We start from the raw sequence: 9,281 nt of genomic DNA, 5'->3' as shown, positions 1-9,281 counted from the left end.
CTGGGGTCGATTTGCTCGACTAAAGGCAGTGCTCCAGCATGGCCACAGTCAAATGACTGAAACAAGTAAAGAAAAGTAAAAAAGAATTCTAATATGTAAACAAAATAATAAAAACTAATGTGAAATGGCAAAACATCATAATTTTTTTTTAAGCTTAATATTTTTAGACAGGTCTGCAATATATTCATCTTGAATGCTTTCATTTGAGTTCAAATATTTTTCTCTTAAAAATGACAAAAATATTTTGATCTCTTATCACTTTTTCATCACTTAAAGCTACACAACTTTTATTAGGTAATTTTTTTTTTTTTTTTTTTGACAAGAAAGCTGGCAGAAATGTTAGCACACCGGGTGAAATGCTTAGTGGTATTTTGTCTGCTGTTACAATCTGACTTCAAATTCCGCCAAGGTCAACTTTGCCTTTCATTGTTTCAGGGTCAATTAAATAGGTACTTGTTATGTACTGTGGTTGATGTAATCAACTTAATCTCTTTATCTGTCCTTGTTTGTTCCCTCTATGTTTAGCCCCCTGTGGGCAATAAAGAAAGAAATATTTTTTGACAAGGTTTTTACCATATGCACCTTCTCAGAGAGCTTCCTTCATCAGAAGTAAATCTCAAATAACAGTAAAAACAACTTAGAAAATTAATTAATTACCCTTAGAAAATGAGGAAAAAAGTACCTAGCAAGCTGCTACAGAGAATCAAACCCTGTACTCAAACTTCAGCTGAGTGCTATCTACCATTAAGCTAAGTGACTGACCCCCTAATGTCAGAGACCTCGTTTATAATGCTAAATCTGTCTTTTATAGTGTTAAAAATATCTTAAAATGAAAAAAATATTATTTGTTGATCACCTTTGTCATCACTTAAAACCACACCACTTTTATTGTAGCTAAAAATTTTTTTACAAGGTTTCCACCAGAAGATACATTTCATAGGGCTCTTTCATTTGAACACAATTATTGTATAGTTTTCTCTTACAATAGCTGAAATATTTTGATCTGAAGTCAATTTGAGAGATTATTTTTAAGTCACAAAGCCACACAACTTTTTCATAGTAAATACTCTTAAACAAGGTTTTCACTAAAAGATTCTTCTTAATGAGCACATTCTTTTAAACCCCATTAATCTATACTTTTCCTTTATAATAGCTGAGATATTTTGATTCAAAGTCAATTTTTTGCCTCACATATTTTGACCAAACTTTTATTTTGAATGAATCAAATTTCAATTATTTTATCCCAAGATGTAGCTGAAGACTGTATCATCATTGATAAAAGAAACATTTAATCTGGATGACAAATGAATTAGTGACGTCTAGAAGTGCTCAAAAGTAACTAAAAGTTGACCTTAAGAATATATTCACTCATTGTCATCAGTGAATAATAGAAATATAGCATTTAAATAGGTTGAGAATTGAATTAGTAATGAAGCTTAGAAAAGTTTGCAAGTGACTAAAATTTGATTGTAAAAATAACTTTGAACGGCTTTTTGAAATGGCATTTTACAAAAAAATAAATGAAATCTCAAACACAGAATAACAGTGAAAACAACTTAGATCAGCTAATTACCCTTAGAAAACAAAGAAAAAAGTGGCTAGCAGGCTGCTAAAGAGAATTGAACCATATGCATCCCAAACTCCAGTTAAGTGCTCTGTACCATTAACCCTTTCGTTACCAAACCGCCCAAAGCCGCCCGAAAAAAAGTTTGGTTTATGAGACCAAACCGCCCAAAGCTGCCCGAATTTACCTATTCATATTTAAATGAGAATATCAGAGCAAATCTCTTCAGTACATTCGTGAAAACACGTATTATACTTCGTAAACAGTTCAACTACAGTTTTGTACAATAACGAAGTGTAATTTTAATTCCGTGAATTTTGGGAGATTTTTTTCCGAAATTTGTTCCTATTGTGTTTTCAAAATTTGTAATTCTGACAAAAAATGGATACGAATTTCATTATATCAAGCAGCGAGTCAGAATTCGAAGGATTTTCTACTGAAGACCTTCATAAATCTAACTCTATGACTGAAAAAAAAAAGCATGTGGTATTTGATAATGAATCTGATGTTTCATTTTCCGAAAGTGAAAACTGTGAATCCGAGATCTCCGACAGTGATAAAGAAAATGAATTGGCACCTGAATGGAGTGAAAATTTAAAAACTGTTTCTTTCGGTGATTTTTCTGAAGAAACTGGATCAAGCCACAGACTTTCCCAGGAGAGTAAAGCCTTAGGCTATTTCTATTTACTTTTTCGATTGAGCCTATTTGAAATCATTATGGCGGAAACGAACCGTTACGCTAAACGTAAACAAAGCGAAAGAAACGATAGTTGGTGGTTTCCCACAACCTTAAATGAAATTAAGACTATTTTGCCATAAATATTATTATGGGTATCAGAAAGTTACCCAGAATAACAAATTCTATCGTAAAATTTTCTTGTATACCCAATTGAATATTAGCTAATAACCCATTTTCTATAAGCGATGTTTGAACAAAATTTTAATAATTTTATATTTTGTGGAATTTACCTGTATCTACCTGCAATTAGAGTCACCTTGTGACAAAAATTATAGTATAGAATTGGTTGAGAATATTTCATTAAATTATCTTCCAAAAATCAGATTAATATATCGATAAATAAAAAAGTTATAGTTGTTTAATGAAACCAGACTAAATTTATGATTACGTTAGAAATTAATTGAAACACATAAGGGGTGTATTTTGGTCAGAAATATAGTAACGAAAGGGTTAAGCTAAGTGAGCCATGACATCAGATATTGTCTTTTATAATGCTAAATATCTTAAAATGATGAAAATATTTTAATTTGTTAAAATGATAGCCTTTTTTTCATCACTTAAAGCCACACCACTTCTTTTATAGCTAATATTTTGTGATGAGGTTTTCACTATAACATTCATCCCATAGAGCTCCTTCATTTGAAAACAACTTTTACTCTTTCACTCTTTTATTTGTTTCAGTCATTTGACTGTGGCCATGCTGGAACACCACCTTTACTCAAATAAATCAACCCCAGAACTTATTCTTTGTAAGCCTAGTACTTATTCTGTCAGTCTTTTTCGCCAAGCTGCTAAGTTGCGGGGACGTAAACACACCAGCATTGGTTGTCAATCGATGGTAGGGGTACAAACACACACACATATATATATATACAACAGGTTTCTTTTCAGTTTCCATCTACCAAATCCACTCACAAAGCCTTGGTTGGCCTGAGGCTATAGCAGAAGACACTTGCCCAAGGTGCCACGCAGTGAGACTGAACCCAGAACCATGTGGTTGGTAAGCAAGCTACTTACCACACAGCCACTCCTGCACCTATTTTACAATTTTCTATAATAATAGGTACAATATTTTGATTCAAACTCAATATTTTACTTTACTCTCCCATTTTTGATCTCACATATTTTGATATTTTGATTGAATTTTTAAATTTTTTTTCTTTTTTGACTGAACCAAATTCCAATTATTTTACCTCAAAATGTAGCTGAAAACTGGACCACCATTGATAAAAAAGTTGCATTTAATTTAGTTGAGAACTGAAGTAGTGATGAAGCCTAGAAGTGTTCACATGTAACTAAAAGTTGGCCATAATTATCCATATATATACATACAAAAAGTTTTCATCTAATGGAGTAATGTAATAGGTGTGAACTATAAGTGTTCAGTTTGGATTATACCTAAAAGTCTGGCTTGAACAACGGCTGACTATTAATGATGACTAGAAGTTGAGTGGGTAGATATATATTCGAAAGAGAGAATGAACAAGTAAACCATGTGATATCACTTCAGAACATTTAATCTATAATTTAAATATAGTGTAGAGTAGTTATAGTAAATACAAGATTATGAAGTAAGGCGTAAAGTCTCTTACAGCAATTTTCTAGAATAGCTGAACGTGTGGAGCATATATTATTGAGTGAAGATTTCCATATAAGCTAACTATTGTCTTCAGAGAGAGAGAGAATTGAGGAATATCCTCAATCAAGGATATTAGTAGTTACCAGTTCATCAAAGTGTCCAAAGTAAAAGATAGTATTGGTCCACAGTTCCATGGTTAAAGAATCAAAGAGATTCTTGGTAAAACATAGCAGCAGTTACCAGTTCATTGACCAAATAAGGAGTGTCCAAAATAAAAGATAGTATTGGTTCACAGTTCCATGATCAAAGAATTAAGGAAATCCTTAGTAAAGTATAGCAGTATTTACCAGTTCATTGAATAATTAAGGAGTGTCCAAAGTAAACGATAGCATTGGTTCACAGTTCCATGATCAAAGAATTAAGGAAATCCTTAGTGAAACATGGCAGCAGTTAACAGTTCCATTGTTGAAGTATCAAGGAAAATCCATGGGAAAATATAATAGTAGTTACTGGTTTCATCTATGAAGAGAAAGTGAGGTAGATTATGAGAAGAAGGCCTGCTAAAAATACAGGGCAGTGGAATAGGAATATTTAAGCATGGATTGGTTAAATTCATAGATTCTTCATGACTTTTTCGATTTTTCCACAAATCCAAATGCAGTAAAACAACTACCTCTGTATTGCTATCAAGCACTTTATTTTCATTGATATGTAGTGCAGATATAGCATAACTCAATTTAATTAGTATATTTACTGCATTTTCAGCATATAATTTATGAAATGCCTATCATAATTAAACACTATTTAAAGTAAAATTTATATACTTACCTTACCAGATTTCTTTACTGAACCTATTTATTTACCTCATTCTATTATTAATGACAGTATCTATTATTTATTATTACTCTACTTATTTCATCCGTATATGTTATAATTCACTATATTTACATCTAGTGATAACTTATATTTTATTGACTTCCCATGAACATGCACTTCCAGTAATATTTTAATATTTTATATTGGGTTGGTAACTAAGTTCCGCTGTTTTTTTAAATTTTGAAATCTATTTTTTTCGAGAATTCTATTTTTGAATCATTTTGGAATCTATTTTGGGTTTTTTTTCTAGGTAATTTTAGTTAATTTTTGTTTATTTTCAGATCATTAAAATGGAATGTCAAGTTAAGAAAAATGAGCATTTTTGACACCTTCTTTTTGCTTTTAATCAAGGTTTAAGGCTGCCAAAGCTGCTCACGACATTTGTGCTGTGTATGAAGAGGGTGCCATCGCTGAAAGAACTGCTCGTGATTGGTATGCCAAGTTCAAAAATGGAAATTTTGACTTCAAAGACGCACTTCGTTCTGGCTGTCCAGTTGAGTTCGACGAAGAACGATTAAACTAACTTTTGCACATAAATTCTCGTCAAATGACAAGGAAACTGGCAGAGAAAATGGAATGCTCTCACACTGCTATAGAGAGGCATCTTCACTTGATGGGAAAGATTCAGAAGTATGGAGCATGGGTTCGGCATGCTTTAAGTGACAACAACAAAAATCAATGAGCCACAAGCTCCACTGGTTTGCTTGCTCATCACCGCTCAACTCATAGACACAAGCAACAATTTCTTAACCGAATTGTTACTGGCAACGAAAAATGATGCCTGGACGTTAATATGAAGCAGTGTAAGGAATGGCTTAGCCCTAGTAAACAAGCGATACTGTGCGTGAAACAAGATCTTCATCCATGTAAAACGATGTTGTGCATATGGTGGGACTGGGAAGGGATTATCCATTACAAATTGCTTGAACAGAACTAAACGGTCAACGCTGAACTCTATGTTCAACAGATGGAATGACTCACTACAGCTATTCAAGAGAAAAGACCCAATCGACAGCATGGAGTTCTTCAGCTGCACAACAACGCCCGCCCTCATATCACCAATATGACCAAGGAAGTCATTCAAATGCATGGCTGGGAAGTGCTGCCACACTCGCTGTACTCTCTTGATTTGGCACCAACAGATTTCCACCTCTTTCGATCTCTTTCAAATGCTATGTACAGAGTTTCGTTCAATACTGATGCAGAATTGAGAGTTTGGTTGGATGAGTCGAAATTGGGCGATTTCTACCAACGAGGTATTGAAAATCTCGTTGAACATTGGGAAGAAGTTGTAAACAACAAGGGTGAATACATTATTGATTAATTAGTTGTTGCTTTTTATTAAACCTTTTAAAAAATTAAAATTTAAAAAAACAGCGGGAACTTAGTTGCCAACCCAATACTTTAAAATAACCACTTGATGTCCAACTCTACCCTACCACAGACCATATAACATTCACTAAAGTCTATCACCTGAAGATTTCTTTTATCTTGTTTACAACCCTCTAACAATACCCATCCCTTTGGCCATCTGATAAACCTAGATCACGGTGGTTCATAACAATAAGGTTCTTGCTTTGCACATATGGTCTTCTTCATTCCTTACCAGTGAACCACCCATTCCCTAATCACTATCACCTATTCCTCTATATGTATGAATGATGAGTATGTGTGGGTGCGTATATATAAATAAACACTCAAACATGTATGAGTAAGCATAGATCTGTGCATATATGTATACATATATGTATGTATGTGTGCGTGTGTGCATATGCATAAATGTGTTTGTTTGTGTGAGTGTGTGTGTGTGTATGTATACATGCAGGAGTGGCTGTGTGTTAAGTAGCTTGCTTACCAACCACATGGTTCCTGGTTCAGTCCCACTGTGCGGCACCTCGGGCAAGTGTCTTCTACTATAGCTTCCTATGTTATGAACACCCCCACTATATGGGTTAGACTGTCATCATACATTTACAACCCTACCTTTCCTTCACACTGTCCTGTATATTTAACAGGCCTTCCACTCATGGATTTTCCTTTATACTTAAACAATAGAACTGCTAACTGCTGCTATATTTTATTAAAAATTTCCCTAATTCTATGATCATGGAACTGTGGACCAATGCTATCATTTACTTCAAACACTCCTTAATTATTTGATGGACTAGTCACTACTATTATCCTTGATTATTCCCCCAATTCTATCTCAGAATACAAAGTACTTAGCTTATGTGGAAATAAATCTTTACTCAATTCCATATGTTCAGCAATTCTGGAAACTGTTAGTAAGAAACTTCATGCATTACATGATCATCCTGTTTTTATTACAACTACCCTGCACTATATTCAAATTATAAATTAAAAACCTTAAAATGATAGCACACACTTTGGTTCTTCAGAGAGAGAGAGAGAGAGAGAGAGAGAGGGAGAGTTTGGGGAAAACATAAAGCCAGAGAAGAAGTACACTCTAAGATGTAGAGAGTATATATATATCAACATATAAGTTGAGATAGCATTAGTAGTTTAAGGTTGTTCAATTTTACTCAGGCAATCAAAGGACTGAGTGAGTATACTAATATATGAACAACAGTATAATGACAATCAAAACCAACAGTAAGTTGAATTTACTACAATAAAGTAAAATATAATGATCAGTATTGATACCGTTATTGGTAGGTATGTATATATGTATATATACATACATACTGACAATGTGAGTTCATGGCGGTTTCCTGCACTAGCTTCACATAGCAGCCCCAGCCCATCCAAAGTACTTTTGATCGCAGGATGGCCTGCTGTGCTTACCTTGGATCGTAGGGCGACCTGCTGTGCTTGAGGAGACCTATTGAGTCAAGTGCATCAACATCAAAATAAAAAATCAAATGGAAATTGTAGTTGTGATACCTGTGCCGGTGGCACGTAAAAAGAACTATTCGAACGTGGCCGATGCCAGCACCGCCTTGACTGGCTTCTGTGCCAGTGGCACGTAAAAAGCACCAACCAATCAGGGCCGTTTCCAGCCTCCCCTGGCACCTGTGCTGGTGGCACATAAAAAGCACCCACTACACTCACGGAGTGGTTGGCGTTAGGAAGGGCATCCAGCTGTAGAAACACTGCCAGATAAGACTGGAGCAACCTCCTGGCTTCCCAGACCCTGGTCAAACCGTCCAAACCATGCTAGCATGGAAAATGGACATTAAACAATGATGATGATGATGATGATACACACTCTTAAATCTATATACATAAATGTGTAATGGTATCTGTCTGTGTTTGGGGTTACTCTAACTCCTACCACACCATCCAGCTGATTTTAATGATTTTTTGACACATAGGTAGATCACATGCCCTGAAGTTCAAATAAAGTTGGAATTTTTCAACAACTCGATAATGCTTAGTTGGCATTGATTTTTGTGAGCTCAATCAGGCGTTTGAATGGAAATTCCCATAACAATGTTATTTTTCCTGCAGCTTTTGCATTTTTTGTCCAATTTTGATGAATATCGTTGAGTAAGAGAGGCTCATGACAGTGAGTTGATGTCAGTATATATGTTGACAAAAAATCAATAATTGTGCCTGAGCAGTGGTTTCATTTTTGGCCGTAACTTTTTATATTTTCCATCTGATTTTATTACTTCAGCCTCACTTCACTGCACCATTGAACACATCACTGTTGGCTGCAAAAACTCCACTCCATCAACAAAACACCATTGCCTGCTCTGACAATTTTCCTCCACCTGCCACACATCAACACATCATGCAACATTCAGCCGTATGAGATATAACATCTTAATGGGTAATAGTTGGCACAGGAAATGCAGAAGATTTCAATACAAGGTCAGAGGTAGGCATAAAATAAATAAAAATAAAAATTACAATAAAAATTAGAAATAATAATAATTAAATTATAAATAATAATTAAAATAAAACTAAAGCAAAATATAATAATTGAGCTTAAAACATAATATAACAATTAAACATAAAAATAACAATAGGTATAAAATTGTATCAATGACTTGAACTTAGATAAGTAGTTTTCACAAAATTAGGAATAAAAATAAAAATAAAATTAAAGTGCAGAAATGACCTAATCCAGATGGAGCTTAGCATTTACCATGGTTTTTAGATTAGATTAGGTATCTATATATAGGTTGGGTATATGTAATGTCTTAGTACTTCCGCAGATGGATGTTATGTAATTGTGCATTTGTATCCATGTATTGTTTATTGTGTGTAAAAAATATCCTGATGAGGGGAGTGTCAGTTTCGAATATATGAAATGTATCATATTAACTGGCACGTCTCCAAAACGGCCCTTAGATGAACGATTTTGTAATTTTTGTATTTTTTCTGGTATTTTAATACGTCATTTTAATATGTCCTTTATATGTTTTATTATCACAAAACCCAATCAATTTGCAGTAGCAAACAAAGAGCTTATTATGTGGAAATTAAGGCTAAAAGAAAGCGGTTGTAATTCCATCTGAATGGGGAAGCCCGTAAGGGATTGTTAGGGGCAAACT

The 9,281-nt window shown here is 34.1% G+C and overlaps 1 long non-coding RNA gene across 1 annotated transcript; it reads right to left on the bottom strand.

Moving 5' to 3' along the window:
- Positions 1–577: 577 nt before the first annotated feature.
- LOC118761291 lies at positions 578–8,598 on the bottom strand. Its single transcript, XR_004997268.1, has 3 exons — positions 8,394–8,598; positions 3,400–4,401; positions 578–1,186 (listed from the first exon to the last, which is right to left on the bottom strand). It is a non-coding gene; the product is annotated as an uncharacterized LOC118761291 (long non-coding RNA).
- Positions 8,599–9,281: the final 683 nt, after the last annotated feature.

The sequence above is a fragment of the Octopus sinensis genome, unplaced genomic scaffold, assembly GCF_006345805.1.
Source record: "Octopus sinensis unplaced genomic scaffold, ASM634580v1 Contig11611, whole genome shotgun sequence".
NCBI lineage: Eukaryota > Metazoa > Mollusca > Cephalopoda > Octopoda > Octopodidae > Octopus > Octopus sinensis.
This window is presented reverse-complemented; position numbering and strand designations above follow the sequence as displayed.